The 24,540-nt window shown below is 35.1% G+C and overlaps 1 protein-coding gene across 2 annotated transcripts in view; it reads right to left on the bottom strand.

Annotated features, from left to right (window-relative positions):
* LOC145671234 (uncharacterized) overlaps nucleotides 1-24,540 on the bottom strand; it is a 193,557-nt gene that overhangs the window by 155,158 nt on the left and 13,859 nt on the right. Inside the window, exon 1 of one of the 2 annotated variants that reach the window (XM_081740133.1) lies at nucleotides 13,485-13,865. The exons of the other annotated variant lie outside the window; for it this stretch is intronic. The gene's annotated coding sequence lies outside the window, so the exon portion shown is untranslated. Of the gene's footprint in view, nucleotides 1-13,484; nucleotides 13,866-24,540 lie in introns of those variants that run through there. 2 annotated transcript variants of the gene reach the window in all.

The following is a 24,540-nucleotide window of genomic DNA, read 5'->3' as shown; positions in this document are numbered from 1 at the left end:
TTCTCATAAATACCAACACCCTATCTATAGGTACACAGATGTATCCTATAACAAAAACAAAGAAAGGTATTTCTTTATACTCTTTCTTGTAAGAATTCGTATATAGTCGATAATAAACCTTTATTTGTAATTTCTAAGAATTCAGGTGCCAAGGATTTTTTCCATCATCATTTCGCATATAGTCGGTAATAAATTATCACAACAATAAGGCTTTATTTTCAACTTAACCTTGAATCGACTCAAAGAAACGCAACTCCATCCATAATCATTTAACAATCAATAATAAATATATAAACAGTCATAAATGGCCGGCAACCTTCCAACAGCTACCAAATGGCCTTACCTTGACTCCAGATGGCTCAATTCGGACCATAATTACCAAAAAAATGAGCTACCAGTTTGAATTACTTCTACTAACGCAGTGTTAAAATTGATACGATTTCCTGCTATGATTGACCTCAAAAGTCATGTATAGGTATTTTTGGCTTTTAGGGCCCAATAACAGTTGGAAATAAGTTTGCTTTATGTCTATGGTCCATATACAAGATTTGCCCCTAAGCATATGTAAAATATCTTTTGTTGACTGGAATGGTATACTAAGATATTTTGTAAACTTATTACATGACTATAGTAGTAGAAAATGGATCGATCAGGTTCAATATCGCTCAACTCAGGAGCCCCTGGGAAATTGAGCACCTTACACAGTGAAGCCACGGTCTTTTACGACCTCCATTTTAGGGGTGAATTTATTCCCTTTTATGAGCACTTTTAAGGGGTGTACTCGTTCCCTTTTATGAGCACTTTTTAGGGGTGAACTCGTTCCCTTTTATGAGCATATTTTCCAACCCCTACGAACACATAGCAAAGCAGATAATACATAAGACTACGGACACAGCACAGCTAATAAAAGAGTATGGTATATTTTCCAACCCCTATTTGAACATAGCACAGCTAATAAAAGAGTATGGCTTATTTTTCAACCCTTATTTTACGTGAACCCACGGTCTTTTACGACCTCCATTTTAGGGGTGTACTCGTTCTCTTTTATGAGTATATTTTCCAACCCCTATGTTAATTACGAACACATAGCAGAACATCAGACTACGTAACATAACAGAACTAGTAAAAGAGTATGATTTATTTTTCAACCCTTAATTGAACATAGCACATCAGACAGAGACTACGAAACATAGCAGGGGTGAACTCGTTCCCTTTTATGAGCACATTTTCCAACCCTTATTTTAACATAGCAGAAATTACGAACACACAGCAGATACATAAGACTCGTTCCACCCCTATTTGAACATAACGAACATAGCAGAGAATAGGGGTGTACTCGTTACCTTTTATGAGCACATTTTAAGGGGTGAACCCGTTATTTTAACATAACGAACATAGCACATAACACACAGCAGACGTAAGACTACGGGGGTGAACTTGTTCTAACCTCTATTTGAACATAACAGAGATTATTTTCTTTTACGGGGGTAACAACCCCCAACCCTCCTCCTTTCTCATCCAGGGCTTGGTTCCGGCAATGGCGGAGTTTAAAAAAAATAACATCATCATACTCTCATAAATGAATAAAGCATAATATCATTAGCATCAATAGTAGTGAGTGAGAATTTGTTTAAGAAATCGTGCAGTGAATAACCAGATGCACGACACGCTATATATAAAAAACAGTAATGTCCACAAAATTGAGGTAAATCACCTTGAATACGTCTATTATTCCATGTATAATACAGACAGATTCGTTTTAAAAACCTTATATGATGTTGTATATAGGGAGGTATACCATAGCTATCGAAATACTCTCCCACACACATATTAGATATATAAACAGCAACCCAATGTTCACCAGGCTTATCACTAGAAGCAGTATTTATAATTATGGCATCTCGAAATGTATGAATAAACAAAAGCAACTCATCTGCAGCATATACACCAATAAAATGATCTTTAGGTAAATTTTGTTGTAATGCTTCATAAAGTTCAATTGTATTTAATATTTTATTTAATTAATATATATTTTTCTCTGGAAATCAATTTCTAATTCTGAATAGAATTCACCATAAATAATTGCTGTTACAGGAGATGGCAGTGCTTCTTTAAAATAAACCTCTAGACGTACATTTCCTTGCCGTTGTGGACTAGTATGAAATGCAGCACTAGCACTAGAATCGGGAGTTAAATCAAACACCAGTAGAGTATAACCATTAGGATATTCAGCAAGTGAAATATCATTACCTTGATTAGAATAATAAATACCTGAACCTGTAAATAACGTAGAATATGTTTGTATATATAGCTTATTATCAAAATCAGGTTGTTTTGGTTTGGATGGGACCGGCGTTCCATCAACATACAGTGTAAAAAATGACATATTAAAATGCTGAAAATTGAACGGATTTTTCTGATAAGTACCATTGAAAGCAGTATTACTAACAAACCCAATAATAATACGTTTAGGCACTATGCCTGAAAACAGATCTGCAAGTGTACTATCCATAATTCCTTGTGGCAGAGTTTCTGTCTTCACCTGCACTTTTGTTAGAGGATATTTTATTCTAAATTTAGGATTTTGTAATACTTTATTTTGTGCTATTTTAACTGCTGGTGATACATCAACCTTTTTCACAAGCAATGTTGCATCTGTAATTACAACTTTTTCATCAGCATCTGCGTCACCTATTAGACAAAATGTAGGTTTAGCTGGAATTAGTTTAATACGCAATTGTACACCATTCAGTAAAAATTTCTCCTGATTGAAAATATCAGCATGAATATAACCCAATAATTCAAATGACTGACTTAAAGTAGTGAGAAGAAAACGTTGTTTAAATCCTAAATTACCATCGGCCACACTGTCCATATGCCCTGCAGTATCTTTAAACCACATTGATGTTTGAAGATGCGTTGATTTAGCATTAGCATTATAATTTAGTAGTTTTTCGATATACCATCGATATGGATATGTATGTGAAGAGTAGGAAATAAGTTGATTATTCAAATATATTTGCACTTCACTGAACATTGCATTGAGAAAATCATTTACAGGACCAATTTTCTTATCGGCAGAAGTTAAATTAGAACCATCTGATTTAGTAATTTTACCTTTAATATAAAACATTGTGTGCGGTAAGTCTATATAGTCATCCCCATGACCGGGACAACAAATTCTATTGGTGCATTATCAGATATTGAAGCCACAGGCTTATATGGAACTATTTTATTACCTATAATACTGGTTTGAGTGGGTAAACCAGCAAATAAATCTAATTCTGATTTCATACACTCACACTGCATTTTCCTCTTTTTCTTACTATTAATATTCACACATGGCAAAATTTACAACACTGTATTACGTCTACGAAAATGTAATTTTACACATACACTGCCATATTGGAAAGGAAGTGGATTACCTGTATTATCTCTTACATCAATAATAATTTGATCAAATTGTTTACGTTGCACGGGCACATAATGAGGATTGTCAAAAATATGTACATTATTAATACCATGCTCTGTAATATTTGTATTTATAATACGTAACAATGGAGCTATGGTGTCACCTACCATTTGTGGTTCTACAATATCACTGTAAATATAAATAAGTGTAGGTAGCGCTTTTTGTAAATCAGGTGGATAACGAGCATGATGAACAACTGCAATATCTTCCTGCTGTATAATCTGGCTAGTTCAGGAGATAGGCGTACTTCTATATGCTTCTCTTGATCTTTTATTACTCTATTGACCTCAATTCGTTTTACAGATGCTTTGACTTTTAATTGTAGATTTAATATATCACTTTTATGATTAATTTGAGATAGAATATCATCAACATGATAATAGTGGCCTGGTAAGATTTGAGTTATGTTCCAGTTTTTTGTATTCATGATACGGTAATAAATATTATTTGTATATTTGGAAACATTCTGAAATGAACTTGTATAATTTACTTCAACAACAGCTGTTTCCCACACTCCCTTCTCCAGTACAATAGGATGATATAATTTAGTAGTATAACAAGCAAGAGTGTTTTGAGGAAATATTCCATAGAACTATTGCTATTATCACTTTGCTCCATAATCAATCAAAAATATCTTTGGATCTTTTTATCCGTTTCACACCACCACTAAAATGAACTTTCTTTCTTTTTGTTCCAGATCCTACCAACACCTGATTTAATTTATTTTGAGCTTTGTTTTTTAAATTTGTTTTTGCTTCTTGCCACCGATTTTGTAAAGACTCTTCAATAGGTCTATTATTATCTAGTACATCTCCTGCTACATTAATTCCTGTACTATCAATTCTTTACCAACAGTTTTTGCACCTTGTTTTAATAAAGGAAATACAGTACGGAATAAACCTCCTAGAAAACTACCAATGCCATAACCTTCTTGATATGCTGTACCTTTATACACGTTATAAACACATCCTGCTTAATGCGTGTAATAATTAAAGTACGGATCATTCATCTTTCTTTCTATATACTCAAAAATATCAATAGATTACAATAGAATATTAGTATTATTGCTTATAAGTATGCAATTTGCGTTTACGGGGTGGAGGACCATCCTCTTCGTTCTCATCATCATCCTCCTCGTCCTCTGTTAGTTTTCTAATATAATCTATTCGTTGAGGATTACCAACGTACTCTAAGGGTATATTGGCTTTTGCTAATAATGTAGCAAAAGGTTTCCAACCGGCAACTGAAATATTTTTCTTACGACATCTAACAAAATCGGATATCAAATCCACTATATTTGCACCTGGAATTAATTTATTATTAATATTTACATTTCCATTATCGTCCCATTGAATATTAGGATTTTGTTTCAATTTACGTAATAAAGGTCTTGTTTTACGTTTACAAATTTTAGGGAGAGTAGATATTATTTCATCATCCTCCTCCTCTTTATCAATAGTAGTAGTAGTTGCTGTTGTAACTGCTGCCGGTTTTTGAATTATATTTAAATATTTTTGTAAGACTTCTCTATATCTTATCCATTTTTCTTCTGCATTTAAACTTTTATTATTTAAAATTTCTTTCCTTTCATCAAGATTAGATATCGTTTGATAATGATGTAATTTTTCTGGTGAGATTAAAATAACTTTTTGTGCGTTTTGCATAATTATTTAATTAAACTAGATAGTATACCTCCTAAAATAGGTGCAAGCAATGCAGTAAGAAAACCACCTTTTTGTATAATTATTCGTTTTTTCTTTTGTTTCAATGACGGGCCTTTTTTCACCAAATATCTCAGTTCCTTTTTATATTTTTTAGATTATTTATCTCTGTTTTATTTAATGGAACATTTCCCTGTAATACATTATAGGAACATTCACGAATAGAGCAAATTAAATCAGGATCTGCATTTTGTAAAACTGCATTACTTGCTTTCGGTTTTGACTTTGCTAAAAGTTTTAACAAATTTGCATTTTCCTTACTAATCATTTTTACGGCTATTAAAGCACAAATAGTTGTTAGAATATAAACCATATTGCAATTATTTTTTTACAGGCACAAACTTAATTAAAAGAATCTGTTGGAAAGATATTTGTTCGAACTTGCTGCTCATCAGGAGTATTTTGTTTAAATCAAAAATAAATAACCATGTGCAATTCGAGTTGCATCTTGATATTCTTGAATAAATTTTGTATTACCTGGATACAATTGTCGTGCGAGATAATTAATTTGAGCTTGGTCTCTAAGATTTTTAAAACAAACAATATAATGACAATTTAACGAAATATCCCGCATTCCTTTTTGTTGATGAGAAATATTCTGTGTTATAAATATTACACTTATATTTCTATGATGGCTACAATTAGTAAAAATATCTACAATCCGATGGTCACACTCACGCATTAAATCATCAATAATTACAAGATGTGGACCTTCGTGTGCTTGAAATTCATTATTTTGAGGTAAACCTTCTTTAAACGTGCAGCTTGAAAGAGTATCATACAACGGCTGCCATTCACCATAACACCATACAATATTTTTAAATAACTTACTATAATGATCAAGAAATGTTTTAACAAAATATGATTTTCCACAGCCTGTAGGACCTGCTACCATACATGTAAAAGGAATTTTCCATTCCATATTTTTTCTCTCTATTACAGATATATTACATTTATTTTAAATAGCGTTTTTAAATATTTTGCTTTCTTTTCTACTTTAATAAAAAACAGCGTTTGTGGAAGAACAAATTTGATTTAATATACTTTTTACTTGTGATACTGATAGACCTCGTGATGATGATGATGATGACAATTTAACTAAGCAACGAAAATTTACAGTGTTGCTAGAATTTAAAATATAAAATTCACCTTTTGAAATTATAAAATCTACAAGAAATACTTTTGACGACATGCTTCATCTATAAATTCTTGACTTTATTTTTACAGTATAGTATGCTTTAAATCAATCCAAGAATTTTCACTTTTTGGCAGACCTAACCATTTCACATAGGCCTTATTATTTTTCTTTCGCAAAACTTTTTCAATTAAATATGTTTTTGGAAATTTCGTTAATTGTAATTCGTGTCCGTAAAATCTTCCTTCAATAGGTTTATTATTTGAGTCTACTAAGTGATATGTTGGAGGATTAGTGAAGAAAATTTTAGCAATTCGAAAAATTTCTGTACTCCAATTGCGTGTAAAACCTCTATCAAAACCAGGACTCTTAAGTTTACTAATTCTTACATATTCACCTACCTTAAATTTACTTTTTCTTTTTATCACAGAAAAGTTTTTGAAATAGAAGTTTGTCAATAGATGTTTTTCATTTTCTTTTTTAATAGCGTCGATAGGTTTCATTTTAATAGTGGAATGAATAGTATTATTATATTTATTTAGTAATTCCGGCAGAATGCCAATCCATTTATAATTTCCCTGCAGTGTAAATTGTCTCCACATTAAATTACGTAATGATCTATTAAATCTTTCAATAATACTTGCTTTCACATCACTGTACGTGGAATAATGTTTAATGTTATTTTGGTTCATCGCCTTCTGAAACTCTGAATTATAAAATTTTCGACCCCTGTCAGTTTGTAAAAATTTGGGGCTTTTGTTTGCTTTTCTCAGTACTGTTATAAATGCTTGTGTAATTTCTTTCCCAGTTTTATTTTTCACAGGAATAGCCCAAGCATATTTAGAGAATGTGTCTATCACAGTTAATAAATATTTGAAATTTCGATTAATGTTTGCTAGACCTTTCAGTTTTCCACTATTCATTTCAATTAAATCAGCTTGCCATAGATCATGAATTCCTTTCGTTATAACGGGTATTCGAGGATAGTTTCGTCTTGCACCTTTATGTAATTCTGCAACTATTTGTTCTCGAACTGATTGTGACATATTTTTGTTTATCAATACTATATATACAAAAACTAAAATATCATATTTACAATATAGAAATCTCACATGTTAAATCTTTATTATGATACCCCCAAGGAACAGTATGTATATTACAATTTAAAATTTTTCTCTTGTCATCATACGGATCTAACGCTAATTTTGTTACCTGATTTGTTGTTATATTGTGATATTTGCTTTTAATTTCAAATTGTGTTTTATGAATCGTTTCGTTTCGAAATAGGCATGATTTATAATCGTCAAACGTAATTTGTTCTTTAACTACATTTTTCTTGATCCTTTACATTTTTTCAATTCTTTATTTTCATCAGTTTTTATTGCATAAATGTTTGCTCGTAAACCAACATATTCAAACTCCACTTAACTCATCTTTCATTTTACCCAAAACGTGTTTATTTTTTGTGTTATATAAAGCATGATTTTCCGCATAATTAGAAGTATAAAAATATTCGTTCACGTCTTTTTTATCTTTATAAATATCGTCGGTTTTAATGTAGTAAATGAAAGAGTCAGTATCCATGTAAGTAATACTAATCTTATCTCCCATATCGAGGTTTCATTATATTGTAATGGAATTCATACATTGCTAATTTTGATAATTGTAAAACTGTAGCTCCTACATAGATCGGTTTATTTAGAGTTACAGATTTTTTTAACATATGGAATAATGCAAGATTATCTCCTAATTTTACCCAATTTTGAAACTGATCTTGCGCTACTAATTTTTTTACATTTTTTCATTGTTAATTTTATATCAATGCGTTTTCGTACATTCTCCATTGTCTTTCCGTATACAGAATTATTTAATAACTTATAGAAATCTTTTTCAAATTCAATTGTGGCATTTGCACGATGCTGAGCATTTTCTTGTATATAAGATGCAAACCATTTAGATTGACGAAACCATAATATTTTATGTACTTTTACCAATATTAAACCTTGTTTTAGATAAAATTGTAATACTCTATAATGCAAGATATAATTCGATTTCGATTTAAGTGTTAATAGTAATTTTGAGTATTTACCATTCGGTGGAACTTCATTAGTGGGAGCACACGGAAAATCAGGATGATATTTGTGTAAATAATTTGGATACTCCAAGTCCACTTCTAGAAAAAAAACCATTCACTATCAGTGGGCCAATTGATAATTTTATTCTTGTCTTGCCAATTGTCAATTTTATCCTCCCACCGAAAACCACCATATGGTAAATAGTCAATCATTGATAGTCCGTACAGATTGTTCATGTCAATATACAGTAAATAAGATTTTTCTTTTTCCGCATCAAAATCATGTACGTAAGGATTATTAGCTTTAGCATACCTTAATACAGCTTGTGTGATGCCTCCGCGAATCGATTTTTCTACAAACATATACATATTGATATCTGATAAAAGTTCAAGTTTAATTTTTGTTTTATATAACATGGCTTGCAATGCCAAACCAGGTGCAGTAAAACAATTAATTGGATCAATACAAAAAGCATTTTAACACGTCTTTCGAAAATTTTCCAATACATCTGCTGTGAGAAGTACATCACATTTTAAATATAGATCATGGTAGTCCCCTAAATTTTGACACTTAAACACACGCCAAATCAGTTTTACAAATTGATAGTCGGTCTCGGAAATTTGTGTTCCATTCAATTTGCTATTAAACGCCTCTCTTCCAGGTAATTTAGTTTCTTTAAATGTATTTAAATTTGTTATGTATCCATAAGGATAAATTCCCTTACGGAGAATTAAAGGGAACTTATCATCGGAAAAATATTGCTTTGTATATATGAATTGCTCAGGTTTTAATTTTGACACCAAAGTTTCGAGACTGTACGGAAGAAATTTAAATAAGTCTACAAAACGTAACTCGATAGGTCTACCATTAAAATTAAAATGTTTGGAGAATGTGATGTATTTCTCAGTGCTTTCAGCAATTACAGATATATTGCCAGGTGTGCAACCTAGTTCTTTCACAAATAAATGTGCATCATAGGCAGATAAATTATGGAAGAATACAGGGATAAAATTAATCTGACGTTTAATTTGCAAATTGCAATTATTGCACACCGTGGCAATATATTCACCAGTTAAATGGTTATGATGTTTAACTTTTCTATTGCTACTCATATATTTACTATCGCAAACAGAGCATTCAGTGGATAGATTATACTCCTGTAACTGAGAACTATTTAATGGTATTATTGATTTTTGTTGATCTAATATGTTTATTATTTTTCTTAATTCATTCTCCATAGCAGACATAAACTTAATCGATACATTTTCCCCCCGATAAATAACTAGATCTGATTTCATATATTTGTTACTCCAACACACAATATAACCAAAACTGCATGGTATATATTCCTGAATTTGTATTGTATTGGATCCAATTTGTTTATTTATATATAGGTTTTAATAAACTTTCAAAATCTGCAACTATTATCACATCATTCTGTAGTAACAATTTTATATTTCGAAATTTTAAAACATCTCCTTGTTTTGGCATGTTAATTTTGGTTGGAGTGTGTTCTTTACATAATTTCTCATGTTCATCTAATTTTGATTTGTTATAAAAAGATACTAAATGTCGTCTACAAATAAATGTTCGATGAGTACCTAATTGATGTCTAACTAAAGCATTTAAATTTGTAATTAAACAATAATGAGAGTTTAAATATAATAAATCTATATGTTTAAATACACCTGTGTTTTCGCTTATACGTAACGGAAAAATTGTTTCATTATCATAATTAATGCCATATATATTAATAGAAATTTGTTCCTTAGTAAATACGGAATTATGCATATGTTCAAATTTGCTTATGTGTGCTACTTCAACAGGGAATTTTATATTCGTTTTTTCAAATAACGATAATGAAGTATTAATATATTGTATGTAATTATTTACACGCAGTGGATTATCTTTTGCGGGATATAATGCAGCTAGAATGCTATACATAAAACATCTATTATCGTTATTTTGAATATTTAAAAAACTTTTTTAGATAAAATCCTTTGAGGCAATTTTACATAAGTTTTATTTATGACTTCAATAAAGCATTGAGATTTTTTATAAGACAATAATGACTATTGAAATTTTCTTCACAATACAGTAAATCTATACGTTTATCTACAGCTGTGTTTTCGCTTATACGTAACGGAAAAACTGTTTCATTATCATAATTAATGCCATATATATTAATAGAAATTTGTTCCTTAGTAAATACGGAATTATACATATGTTCAAATTTGCTTATGTGTGCTACTTCAACAAAGAATTTTATATTCGTTTTTTCAAATAACGGTAATAAAGTATTAATATATTGTATGTAATTATTTACACGCAGTGGATTATCTTTTGCGGGATACAATGCAGCTAGAATGCTATACATAAAACATCTATTATCGTTATTTTGAATATTTAAAACACAATTCTTTTTAGATAAAATCCATTGAGGCAATTTTATATAAGATGATGCTGACAGGGGATCATATTTACTGATTTTAATTTCTAAGAGATGGTTTGGTTCAGAACATAAAGACCACCCTGATTTCTTAATTGCTCTGTTTTCTTGTTCAACTGAAATTTTATTAAATAGTTTTTCAGTTATGACATTCTCATCTGTACTCGGTAAAATAATTTCGTTACCACTATTTACAAAGAATCTACCTGTTTCTAAATCTACTGGTTTTACAAAAGTTGTAGCCAAAGAAAAATTTACTTTAAAATATGTATTAGTTTGTTCCTGTTTTAATATATCTAAACAGTCTTTTCTTTTATTATTTAAAAAGCATCCACTATCCTCATTTAAAACAGTGTTACATTTTAAAATGATTTTTTTTCAAATTATTATTAAATAGAGTATCAGTTGGTGAATTGATAGTATTTGGTTTAACCTTTTTCGTTGCCATTTTTTTTAAATAACGCAATGTTACTATAATAATTCAAAAATGAGTTTTTATAATATGATATTATTGTTATGTCTTACCTAAAAACAAAACCACACTAATATAAACACACACAAAAAATCAGAACTTTACACCTGAAACACCAACAAGGAACTGATTAAAAAAGAACTTCTCGATCAGTCTTTTATACCTTTGTAATTTGCATTGCGCAATATTGCGCAATAGGGATGATGTCACCGAGTCACGGTCAAGGTTTAAATGACAAGACAAATCGCGAGCGATCAACATTTACCTTTGTGATTGATTGCATTGCGTAATATTGCGCAATAGAGATGATATCATCAAGTCACGGTCGGGGTTTCCCGTTTTTTTAATCCTATTGTTGAATGACAAGTTATACCGCGAGCGATCGACATATACCTGTGTGATTGCATTGTGTAATATTGCGCAATAAAGATGATATCATCAAGTCACGGTCGGGGTTTCCCCTTTTTTTAAATCCTATCGTTGAATGACAAGTTATACTATTAAATCAGTATTGTCTGTTAAAGAGAAAACTAGCTCAATGTTTTTAAAATCCGGATGAATGACGTAATAAGAATTATCCACATATGGCGGAAGTTATTATGTAACTGATAACAAAACACGGAAGTTTACATTCCTTTGCAATCTTTAAATAATCTCTGCTATGTTCAAATATAGGTTAGAACAAGTTCACTCCTTAAAAGAATCTTTGCTATAGAGGGTTAGAACGAGTACACTCCTGCTATGTTTCGTAGTCTTATGTGTTCGTAGGGGTTGAAAAATTTGCTCATAAAAGGGAACGAAGTTCAATAGGGTGGAATCCGAAACGAATACACCCATATTCTCTGCTATGTTCGTTATGTTAAAATAGGGGTTGAATACACCCCCGTAGTCTTATGTAATTTCTGCTATGTTCAAATAGGGGTTGGAAAATATGCTCATAAAAGGAAACGGATTCACCCCTAAAAATGTGCTCATAAAAGGGAATTAATCTGCTATGCTATGTGTTCGTAGTCTCCATGTATTCTCTGCTAGGTTCAAATAGGGGTTGAAATGAATACACACCTGCTATGTTCTGCTGTTTGTGTGTGTGTGTGTTCGTACACCTATCGGTGACGGTGAGCATATTTTTCAAATATCGGTGAGCCGCTCTGCTGTGTGTAGCTCTGCTATGTGTTCATAGTTCAAATAGGGGTTGAAAAATATGCTCATGAAAGGTAACGAGTACACCCCTATTCTCTGCTATGTTCGTTATGTTCAAATAGGGGTGGAACGAGTCTTATGTATCTGCTGTGTGTTCGTAATTTCTGCTATGTTAAAATAAGGGTTGGAAAATGTGCTCATAAAAGGGAACGAGTTCACCTCTGCTATGTTTCGTAGTCTCTGTCTGATGTGCTATGTTCAATTAAGGGTTGAAAAATAAATCATACTCTTTTACTAGTTCTGTTATGTTACGTAGTCTGATGTTCTGCTATGTGTTCGTAATTAACATAGGGGTTGGAAAATATACTCATAAAAGAGAACGAGTACACCCCTAAAATGGAGGTCGTAAAAGACCGTGGGTTCACGTAAAATAAGGGTTGAAAAATAAGCCATACTCTTTTATTAGCTGTGCTATGTTCAAATAGGGGTTGGAAAATATACCATACTCTTTTATTAGCTGTGCTGTGTCCGTAGTCTTATGTATTATCTGCTTTGCTATGTGTTCGTAGGGGTTGGAAAATATGCTCATAAAAGGGAACGAGTTCACCCCTAAAAAGTGCTCATAAAAGGGAACGAGTACACCCCTTAAAAGTGCTCATAAAAAGGGAATAAATTCACCCCTAAAATGGAGGTCGTAAAAGACCGTGGCTTCACTGTGTAAGGTGCTCAATTTCCCAGGGGCTCCTGAGTTGAGCGATATTGAGCCAGATCGATCCATTTTCTACTACTGACTATAAATTCAAAACTAAGCGAACTCTAAAGTATTTGGCTTTCGGACTATCAGAAGTGGCGATGAAAACCAGCTATCGCTGGTTTCTTTGATGATATTAGCTTCTAATATCTGCTTAATTTGAAGATCAACTTGTGTCTCACCGCCAGAGGAATATGAGATGACCTCTAATGAAAAGAAGCCCTTTTATCTATCCGTATTTTATGAACATAGCCAGGAAAATATCCTACCTTTGTCGGTGAATAGAAAAAGACATCCCTGTATTTAATAAGTAAATTGTGTACAGCTTTTTTCTGTTCTTCTGATAGGTCCGGGTTTATTTCAAAAAGTTTGATATCAAAAGGTGATTTAGTATTATCCAATCTATCCTGTATTTCCTGTTCTGATCTATAAAATGTTTCGTCATTTTCTTCTCCTAATTGTTGATCTCCCTGTATATTAACTTCTTGCAGGTCCTCCTCAACATATGCAATTGGTGTATTTTTCGCTAACGTTATTGGCCTGTTAGTCGGGTTGATATTAACAGTGTGAAATTTTTTATTGGTACTTTGGTAGGTAAAGTCTGTAATCCGTATCTCTCTAATAAATTCTCAATTCAATGAAATACTCCTTGTCCGATTCTTGATATTAATGGGAAGTAAAAAATGCGTCCTAACTGGGATCAGTGGCGTAGGAAAGGGGGGGCCCAGAGGGGCCGCCCCCCAAAAGCGGTCCGACAATTTACTTTGATACTTTAATGTTTGTAATGTTTTATATATTTTTATGTTTATATATTTTTGTTTGTAATTTTTCTATATGTACCTATAACAGCACTTGGGCCCCCCAAACACACATCCTGGCTACGCTACTGACTGGGATGGTAACTTTGCGAGTGATAAATACATCAGCTGACGTCACTACCGGATCCAGAAGGATCGTTCGGAGGGGGCATGTAAAGAATAATACAAAATGTCAACAAATAACAAAATACTTTATAATATTCCTATGTACATTTCTTGGTAGCTTAAAAATAATACAATAATTAATTATAAAGTGATGTTTAATAGTATATGGTACACAGGGTTCTAAGTGGGCCAAAATACAGGGGAGCAATATTTACATATTGTTTTCATTTGTGCTAATATCAGGATTTAATTCATCAAGTTGAAAATTGAAAATAAAAATATAATATTCACACTGAACTTCAAGGATGTTTTAGTGGCTCCGTGATTATTTCCCGTGGTAGTGATTGCCAAACATGAATTTCGTGGCTTTCCCCCGAAGTAAGTATGTCACGGTTTTTCCCTTGAAAGAACTGGCCTGCTCACTCAAGGTGATAGATCAAGTACAGGAGAATGAAATAGGTACAATTTCTAACACATAATATTAATCATCACTGTATTTAAACCTTGTATAGTGCATTGGTGCATGAGGCGAGGAGAAAAATGACCTCCAAGTTAGGAAATTCATACAGAGGTTGTTCAACCTACGTTTGGCCGATTTCGTTCCTTTCCCCTCCCGGGCAGAATGAATCACCCGACATGGCTCGTGGCGTCGTGCAGTGTTGTGCAGTGGTTTCCTGGGAACGGAGTTGTTTTTCCGCACGGACGATAATAACGCACAAAACAAGATCATTGTTGTGAGTGTTGTGTTAAATTTGTTTCCATGTTTGTGGGTTTCCGCTCTGTGACAAAAAGGCCGCCCAAACTAAGACGGTTTTCCGAAGGCTATGTTGCAGCTCTTTATGACGCCCACTTTAGTGTTTCTGTCATTAGAAAACAGTGCAAGAAGAATGGTTGCAACATCAGTTTAAGTGGAATAAAAAATGTTATTAAAAAGAACAAGGGCAACCAAGCTCCACCATTTGGATCACCAACGAAGTTGCGTAGGAAGCGGGAATGCACCAAGGGCACCTCCACCATGCAGAGGAAACTTCCCAAAATGGCAATGCAAGAAAATCCGCCAACACAAAGGTGTATGGCTAATCGTCTTGACGTGTCTTTGGGGACTGTGAGCGGACGTTACACCATAAATTGAAGTTGGAAAAAGTCATGAAAGCTCGCGGCCATCTTCTCACGGATGCCCACCAAAAGGAACGAAAGTGTAACGCCCGGAAGCTGTACGAACGGCATCTGGCAAAACAAAGGTGGATGTACATCGTAACGCTCGATGAAGCATGGATTTACCTTTCCGACTGCGGGAAACCGAGAGGCATCATGTACCGAGAGAAAGGCGCCAAGAACTTCAGAAGGTGGGTCCATGTCTGTAAAGAATCCTTCCCAAAAGGGTTCATGGTCGTTACTGGCTACTGTTACCGAGATAAACTGAAGATTCGTAGGGTGGCAAAGAACTGCAAAATAAATTTGCAGTATTTTCAGGAGCAGATCATGCGGCCGATCTACGAGCATGTGATTCCAACAATGTACGGAAATGACGCCAATCTGGTGCGCATTCATATGGAGAAGGCCTGATCACATACCTGACGATCGTCCCTCGCATTATACAGGGAGATGGAGGAGGCAAGTGGTATACAGTTGATACCTTTCAATGAGGTACTTGTTAAATCTCCAGATGCAAGTTCTATGGATTATTGTGGATTTGGATTCCTGAAGCAGGCTTTGGGAAAACGGTGTGTGACAACTGTGGAAGGATTTTGGAAATCTGTGCAAAGGAAATGGGACAAGATTCCCCTTCCAGTTCTTCAGAGAAGGCTATTACAGTGAAAATTACGCTGTCGAACTATTGTTAGGAACCAAGGGAAACACATCGAGCACTTACGGACCTGGCGCCATAGATTCTTCTAAATTTTTAGGTAAGTCGAAATTGGTCAAATGTAGACTGAACAACCTCTGTATTTATTTACATTCAAGTTCTGAGGTAGTGGCTCTCGTGACTCCATGAATAGATATGCTTTAAAATAGTTCAATTGGATTCAGGGACCTCAATGAATATATAAAAAAAGCACTTATAAATTTATTTAAGAATAGGCACTTTTTACTGGTGGCATTATCATTTGTTCTCTGAGCGCATTACAGTGATTCGGATTCCACCTGAAATTAAAGATGCACGTCTCATATAGCATCGTGCTAAAAGGGACAAGCTTTCTCCATATTTTGTTGATATTGATATTTGAGGAGGGGATCATTGAGGATCAGTAGTACAAACCTGTGGAGCGTTCAATTTTTTCGATTGGATTAGAGTCTATTTTTTTTAGCCAACGCATGACAGGAAAATCATGTATTTAGGAAGAATTGAAAGGCATACATATATCCTGTTTTGATGTGTCAATATTCTTCGAATTGAATGAATTTCTTTTCACTGGATTTTCACATGTTTGTACTACCTCCTCCAGTCTTGGTCTCTTCGCCAAAAATGACACTAGAGTCCCGTTCTTAATGTTTTTACTCATCTTCAACACATTAACAGAGCCACCGTAAATTAATATATAACGGGTTGAATTTGAAATATGTTAACGTTGCAGTCCACGCAAAAAATATTTTATCGCTGACAATGTAACAGACTGAGTACGGTAGTGGTTATTTATTTTTAAGATTTCTGGGTTTTCAGCATCTATGGCCATTTAGAGCGTCACGTATGAGGAATGACGTAAATCGGCGAGCAACAAATCCGGGGAAAGGGAAGGAAGGAAGGAAGCGGCCTGGCACCTACAAGTTAGGTACCACCCCGAAATTTGCCTGGTGTGAATGAGGAAAACCTCATTCAGGATGACTGGCCTGACAAAGCTTTTTACACTAAAGTGATCACAAGAAAACATGAAGCTTGACCTAAATCCATCTATTTCACTATCCCATAGAATGCGAGGGTATGTTCTAGTTGTCGACCCCTATCCATGGCGTTTTTTCCAGTGTCCTCTCTGACTAGGGAACCTATCCAAGTGTAACTCTGACTTCGAGTCGAGAATATGGCCATTGGATACCTTGTCCCAAAAGAACATAACACGAAAAGGGATACATCCTCGATCTCAACCGTTGCGGAGATATAAGCGTGAAAAGTTAGAAATTGACCTCCATACTCTACATTACAGATTCCGAGTCAGAGTTTTGGAAACGGTCGGGTAAGGAAACACAGCGAATACATATCAAATTAGTGAGGGGAGCCCAGCACCTTTTAAATGAAAAGTTTCTGTCCCCGGAGCACTCGCAGGGCCCAACTCAAAATTTGCAAATGGAACCGGGGGTCAAGTAGCATATTGTGTGAAAGCTATTGTTAAATAAAAGAAGCTAGAACAAATCTCAACTCTCTACGATAACCCTGTGCAAACGGACAACTGGTCAAAATGTCAATACAACCTACATCAGAAAATCTATGGCCATTCTTCTAAATCCGTTAAGTTGCGACAATAACAAAACAGAAAAACACGTTTCAAAGTGCAATATATTGAAGTCAAGCAAATTGCTGCAGAGTCTCTCACAGAGTCGCACAACGGACATTATCCAAGTATAAGTGTGACGTCGAATGACCAATGGACCATAGAATGACCATGACCATTGGATTGCGTGTCCTAGAAGAGAAAGGATACATTGTCAATCGCAACCGTTGTGGAGGGTGAGAAGTTCAAAAGGCAACGGTATATGCTTCGCGAATCGGGACCTCAAATTCGCAGAGTGCACCAGGAAATTTCTATCGGGGGATGTGCTGAACGAGAAACATGATAGTAAAGACGAAAAGGAGTTACCTTGAAACTGTGAGGCAACTTGAAGAGGAGTGAGGTTGGAGAAAACTAGAATAATGATGCAGAAATAAAATATATCGGAGGGTGCTTTTCTAGGGCTATAGGGAATGGTCAAGAATAATATTTCGTTAAAATATAAAGTTGAAAACCAGTTTGATAATTGTAAACTCGGGAAAGAAAACGATAACCAAGTAGGGTGGGAGACGAGCCAAGACATAGTGAACGTACCAGAAGGTAGTGTTTCATAGAATATTGGCACACAAAATATCCTGTGACAATACAATATTGATTTGCAGCAATATGCAATTTATAGGAAGAATATGTGGATGAAATATAAATAAACAAAACTATGTCCAAAGAAAATAAATATACAATCTCACATCTACGTGTTGGTATATTTGCAGAATGTTACTTCAATAAAGAAAACATATATTGCGCTAGACAAAATGAAAACAAATACCGTAACATTCAATGACAACAAACTCTCTCCAGAAAATGCATTAAACAAATACACTTGTTACAATAAGTACATCGAATAAACACTCCATCAGAACAATTATCTGATTGGCACTTTTCCTGGTCAGTTGTGAAAGAAAACACACCTCACTGACATTCTGAAAAGTTTCTACATGTTGAACATTATATCCGTATTTCTCCCATGCATAAATGATCATGTTTCTAAAAATAGGAGCTCGTAATTGGTTATGTATTAAAGATTGTACGTTTAAAAGAAACTTCCTGTTTTGGGCAATGTTGATATTGACCAGTGAAATTCGAAGATAAACGTCCCGTACCAAACATTTCCATTGCCGGAGGAAGTACACATCATTAGGCTGGACTAAAGCTTTTGTTCCCGGAGGGATTATAGCCAGGTCAATCCGATGATCAAGTACACATTCGCAGCCTTCGGGGTGGTCGGCGCCATCTGGCAGGATCGTTGAATTCAACAGTCCGGCAAGGAGTGTTTGCATGTACAAGTTGTTTTGCCCGGACCAGCTATTTAATATAACCATTGTTTTACCTTCGGTGGGTATCAGTGCCTTCACGCAGTTGTTTACCCAATTCATCTTTCCAGATTTACTATACGTGAGGTATAGATTTGGTGGTAGAGTGGCACTCAATTGCTCAAGAATACGGTGTCCGAATTCATTACCCGTTGTTTCTTGTAAACATACATATAGTGGGCTAAGCAAGTCGCCTGTTGTGGTTATGGATGACATTATTGTATATGCGTGGGTACACTTGTTTTTGTTGCCCACGCACAGATAGGTTTTCTTCTCGTTAACATCGGCTAGCATACAAGTAGACGTGAATTCCATTGCAAAACCCGATTGATCGGCGTTGAACACTACAGCGTATTCTGCTAAACGTTCATTCACGGCGTTTACATGGTCCTCAGCAGACTTACGAAGATCAGCTTCCTCCTCAAAACGACGATTTGTAACTATGTGGGTAACCATTCTTGATTTCACCCGCATCTCTTGTTTTAAATTATAGATAAAGAACTCACTGGCAACAAAATTGCAAACGTTTAGTTCTCTGCCTTTCTGCCTAGCTCACCTCTTAAGATCAACATCAAGCACTGGTAAGTCTTTGTCTCTTGCTTTCCTAAATTCCCCCCTAACATATTGCTTGACAACATTACATTTTTGATGTCTGCTACCTCCTTTTGTAACATAAGCCAGAATTCTATAAAGCTGCGTGCAGCTTTTAAATTTGGGATAGAAAGTCATTAGTGATTTTGAGGACCTTCCACTATCGTAGAGCCTCTTAATTGTTTGCATAGTGTCAAACTAAACATGTCAGTAAGATCCTTATCACTTTCATGGCACAAGGCAGGTTCTATCTCTTCTGCATCGATATCGCAATGTTCATCCTCACTGTCGTAATGTACAAGTGTAGAGTCCGATTCTACCAAAATATCATCACCTAACAAATTTTGCAAAATCTTGAACAGTTGCCGTGCAATCAACTTTGCTTCGCGAACGTTTGCTACCCCAGCTCCCTCTTCCTTCGGCTTATCGTAACGTTCTACTATCAGCATTTCCAACTCTCGTAATACTCGGAACGGGCTTGGCGGAAACAGCATGGTCCATTTCCTTTAATAATGAGAGAGCTGTAATTACTATCTTGCAAAACAAATCTCGTTTATAACACTTCTCATGCAATTCACAACCTTTACGATTATTAGCGCGATCAAAGGGGACCATTGGTTTACATGTCTTAACAACTAACAAGGCTCGCACCCAACCCAAGTGTTCCACATCAAGCCAGCTTACGCTTGGAATGAAACGCATTCCGCAAAAAAAATACAACAACTACTACTACTGCTGCTGCTAATAATAATAATATTAACACTAATATTATTATTATTACCCTTCACAGATTATTTACCTCGCTTGCACAATTATACTGCAAAAACCTCTTCAAGCTGAATTTAACCCAACCTGGAGGGAATGACAAACTTTTTTTTTTATTTCCTTTTTACTCTCATGACACAAATGTGAATCACGTCAGGCAGAGTGAATTCGTTACCACTAGTTCGTAGACAAAGAAAAGAAGGGCCACTCTAACCGGCTCACTGTTGTTTGCACGTCACATTCTGTATTGTTTCATCTTCACAATGAATATTCATAGTCCCCATTGCGCATGTTGTAAAAAGAAAGAAACTGTTAGTTCGTAAAACATCCCAGATCGATAGGTATGTGATAAAAATGCCATTATATATTTGCATGCGAGCTAATAAACCTGTATGTTATAATGTGTTCCTTGGATCAACAACATACACTAGTTTTCCCCAAATAGCGCATTTAAACAACGTATCCAGTGTTCCAGTAGTCCTACTATAATCGACTACAATTCTTACTTTATACTAATAAACGTGAGGGGCTTCTGAGCGGCGACCTACCGTCTTTCCCACTGTGATCTCGGAACCACCTTTCTCAAGGGATATCAGTTGATTTGAACGCACACACACGCCTACCTTAGGCAAGCGCTTTGACAAGTAAATCACGCCGATGGCAACGTTCTATAAACTTTTCCCTTTTCGTACGTTCACTATGTTTTTACTCGTCTTCTACTCCACTTTGCTTCTGTTTCTCTTTGTCACGTTTTCAGTTATCAAACTGGTTTCCAATTGTATATTTTCACGAAATATTATTCTTGACCATTTCCTATATCCCTAGAAAAGCACCCTCCGATAGACTTGGTTTTTGCATAATTATTCACGTTTTTTCCACCACCTTATTCTTCAATGTGCCTCAAACTTTCAAGGTCAATCCTTTTCGTCTTTACTATCATGTTTCTCGTTCAGCACATCCCCCGATAGAAACTTCCTGGTGCACTCTGTGAATTTGAGGTCCCGATTCGCGAAGCATATACCGTTGCCTTTTGAACTTCTCACCCTCCACAACGGTTGCGATTGACAATGTATCCTTTCTCTTCTAGGACACGCAATCCAATGGTCATGGTCATTCTATGGTCCATTGGTCATTCGACGTCACACTTATACTTGGATAATGTCCGTTGTGCGACTCTGTGAGAGACTCTGCAGCAATTTGCTTGACTTCAATATATTGCACTTTGAAACGTGTTTTTCTGTTTTGTTATTGTCGCAACTTAACGGATTTAGAAGAATGGCCATAGATTTTCTGATGTAGGTTGTATTGACATTTTGACCAGTTGTCCGTTTGCACAGGGTTATCGTAGAGAGTTGAGATTTGTTCTAGCTTCTTTTATTTAACAATAGCTTTCACACAATATGCTACTTGACCCCCGGTTCCATTTGCAAATTTTGAGTTGGGCCCTGCGAGTGCTCCGGGGACAGAAACTTTTCATTAAAAAGGTGCTGGGCTTCCCTCACTAATTTGATATGTATTCGCTGTGTTTCCTTACCCGACCGTTTCCAAAACTCTGACAAGAATCTGTAATGTGTAGTATGGAGGTCAATTTCTAACTTTTCACGCTTATATCTCCGCAACGGTTGAGATCGAGGATGTATCCCTTTTCGAGTTATGTTCTTTTGGGACAAGATATCCGACGGCCATAGTCTCGACTCGAAGTCAGAGTTACACTTGGATAGGTTCCCTAGTGAGAGGGACATAATCTTTGAACTATGGCCCTATACGAAGAACATCTCCTGAGGGCAACATTTTGTTGGATTTTCGTTACGTCTCGTTTTGCGAAACTCAATATTTCACCATGAGTTCAGTTTGCCAACATTGTTGACATTTTTTTTTAAATGTGAGTTCGGATTGCGGTCCACAAATCATACCAAAATCTTCTCATGTATCAAAGGTGAAGAAAACATTCCTATGATTGGTATAGAATCCAGGATTCAGACTCGTTGGGAGTCACCGATAAAGCTTGACGTTATGTGTCCATGGAATTTTTCATGTCTCAAGAAAAGCTTCTAACTGTACTCAATTGAGACACTTATAAATGAATGTATCAGAAATCCGAACAATTTATTTCGTTCAAATATACCCCCACTGGGAAACGAAACCGAGACCATGAGCACCAAATAGGGTATTTTGTTCGAATACACCACTTTTACAGTGGTATAATTGAATATGTAAATTGAATATGTAAAGAAAAAAAGCATTAGAGAAGACTAGGAACAAGAGGTAGGGAGATGGCTTTATTAGGTAATTTTTTAATGCAGTTTTTAGAAACATAATATAATTGAGTTGATTTTGTGTTTAACGTCCCTTTCAGCAACGGGGCTATATGAAACGGGACCTACTGACTAACGTGGAATCCGAACCATGTGAGCTCCCACCGGAAATCGAACTCCGGTCTCCCACGCCAACAATTATACTCTCTTCATAGTATAATTATTGCTATGCTTGTAACAACAATAAAATTATACTAGCCTTCGTCTAGGTGGGGCTTCGCCCCCAGACCAATAATTTGCTCAGCATAGATCTCGCACAATGTAGCAATTGCTCGTACGTGCTACTGTGGCACAATATTTCGCCTTCTTCCTTCTGTGTTTTTCATATGGAATTGGATTGAGCTAAAACTCTGTTACGAAATTCAAACACCTCGTAAGACATTTTAGTGAACCACCCGCACCTCTTTACTTTCCCTTCTACGTTATATTGGGCAATGAATTCCGAGGGATCGCGCATTTGGTGACAAGTTCTTGCAATTTTGCATGATATTAGGTATAGACATAAGGTTTTCAAAAAGCACCGCAAACAAGCTGAGGCTGACCTCTGTTGGCCTGTTTGCGTAAAAACAAAATGGCCGCCGGCAGACTACGTTTCTCTAGATTTAAAGTGCTAAAACTTCTATAAATTTGTAATTGAACTTTGTGATTGAATGAATATTTAGGTAACATATTGGACATTTCATTTTACTACAGTATATGGCCATAGCGACGCCATCTTTTGTATATGGCGTCCTTAAATCCCAAAATTACGTAATTTCAATCAATCAACTTTTTTATTACCACATGTAGGCAAAACTACCCTGGAATGAACGTTGTTTGACAATTCAAGAGCTTTTCAACGAGGTATGTGCCATTTTTGTGTCTTTAAAATTAACGGAATTAGCCTATTTTTTGTGATCTTAAGTGTAGTACTTTATGATTTAATACAGCCAGAAAAATTTGTCTGAACCCTGCCTTTATAAGTTCGTGGGTTTTTGCTTGAAGACATGTTGCGTGTAAGAAGAAAATATCTTCATTAGAAGCTATCTAATCATGTGGTATCAGGTGTCAAGTCGAAGAATGTGGTAGTGGCCCGGGAGAGGAAGGGGAAACAAAATGGCCGCCGGCGGAATTCATTTCTCCAGCTTTAAAGTGCAAGTTCTTTTTCTTTCAATCTGGTATGATGTTAGGTATAGAGATAGTATTTTCAAAAAGCATCACAAAAAAGCTGAGTCTCGCCTCTTTTGGCCTGTTTACCTAAATTCAAAATGGCTGCCGCGCAAAAACATCTTATGCTTCACATCCATTTTACCCGTGCGTTATAAAATAATAATTTTGCTTTTTTTGCCATATTAAAATTGACTGTTAAGGTGATAATGACTTCATCAAAGTGAGTAACTGCATATTGCTCACAATATCCATTAACATACCATTTACAATTATTATACCATTAATTAACTATGTTTTCACATATTTTACTTTATACACATGTTATTCATACATTACGTTTATAGTTTGTTCGAGTTCTGCACTATACATTCAGAAGATTTGATGTTATGCGATCTAAAGGGTGCACACAAGTATTATTCAGGGGCAAATTTTGATGCATTAGTGGTTGCTTACGGCAGGCCGAAGAAGAAGCAGTAGGTTACCGCGAACACAAAACTGCTAAGAAACCATGGGTTACAGAGCAGATGTTACAGAAAATGAGGAAGAGGAAGATGTGGAAACAGGTTGATACAGAAGAGGGCAGAAAGATGTACAGAAAGTTAAATAATGAATTACAAAGAGAAACAGACAGAGCGAGGGAAGAGTTTTACAAAAGAAAATGCGAGGACATAGAAGAATTAGAAAGAGTTGGGAAATATGAGGAAATGTACAAGGAGGTGAAATCTATAGAATTTCGGAGGAAACAAGGGGGTATCATGATGGCAGTAGAAAATAAGAATGGGAAGATAGT

This window comes from Thermobia domestica, chromosome 15 (assembly GCF_964235325.1).
Source record: "Thermobia domestica chromosome 15, izTheDome1.hap1.1, whole genome shotgun sequence".
NCBI lineage: Eukaryota > Metazoa > Arthropoda > Insecta > Zygentoma > Lepismatidae > Thermobia > Thermobia domestica.
Note: the sequence above shows the minus strand (reverse complement) of the source record. Positions and strands in the feature narration are given on the sequence as shown.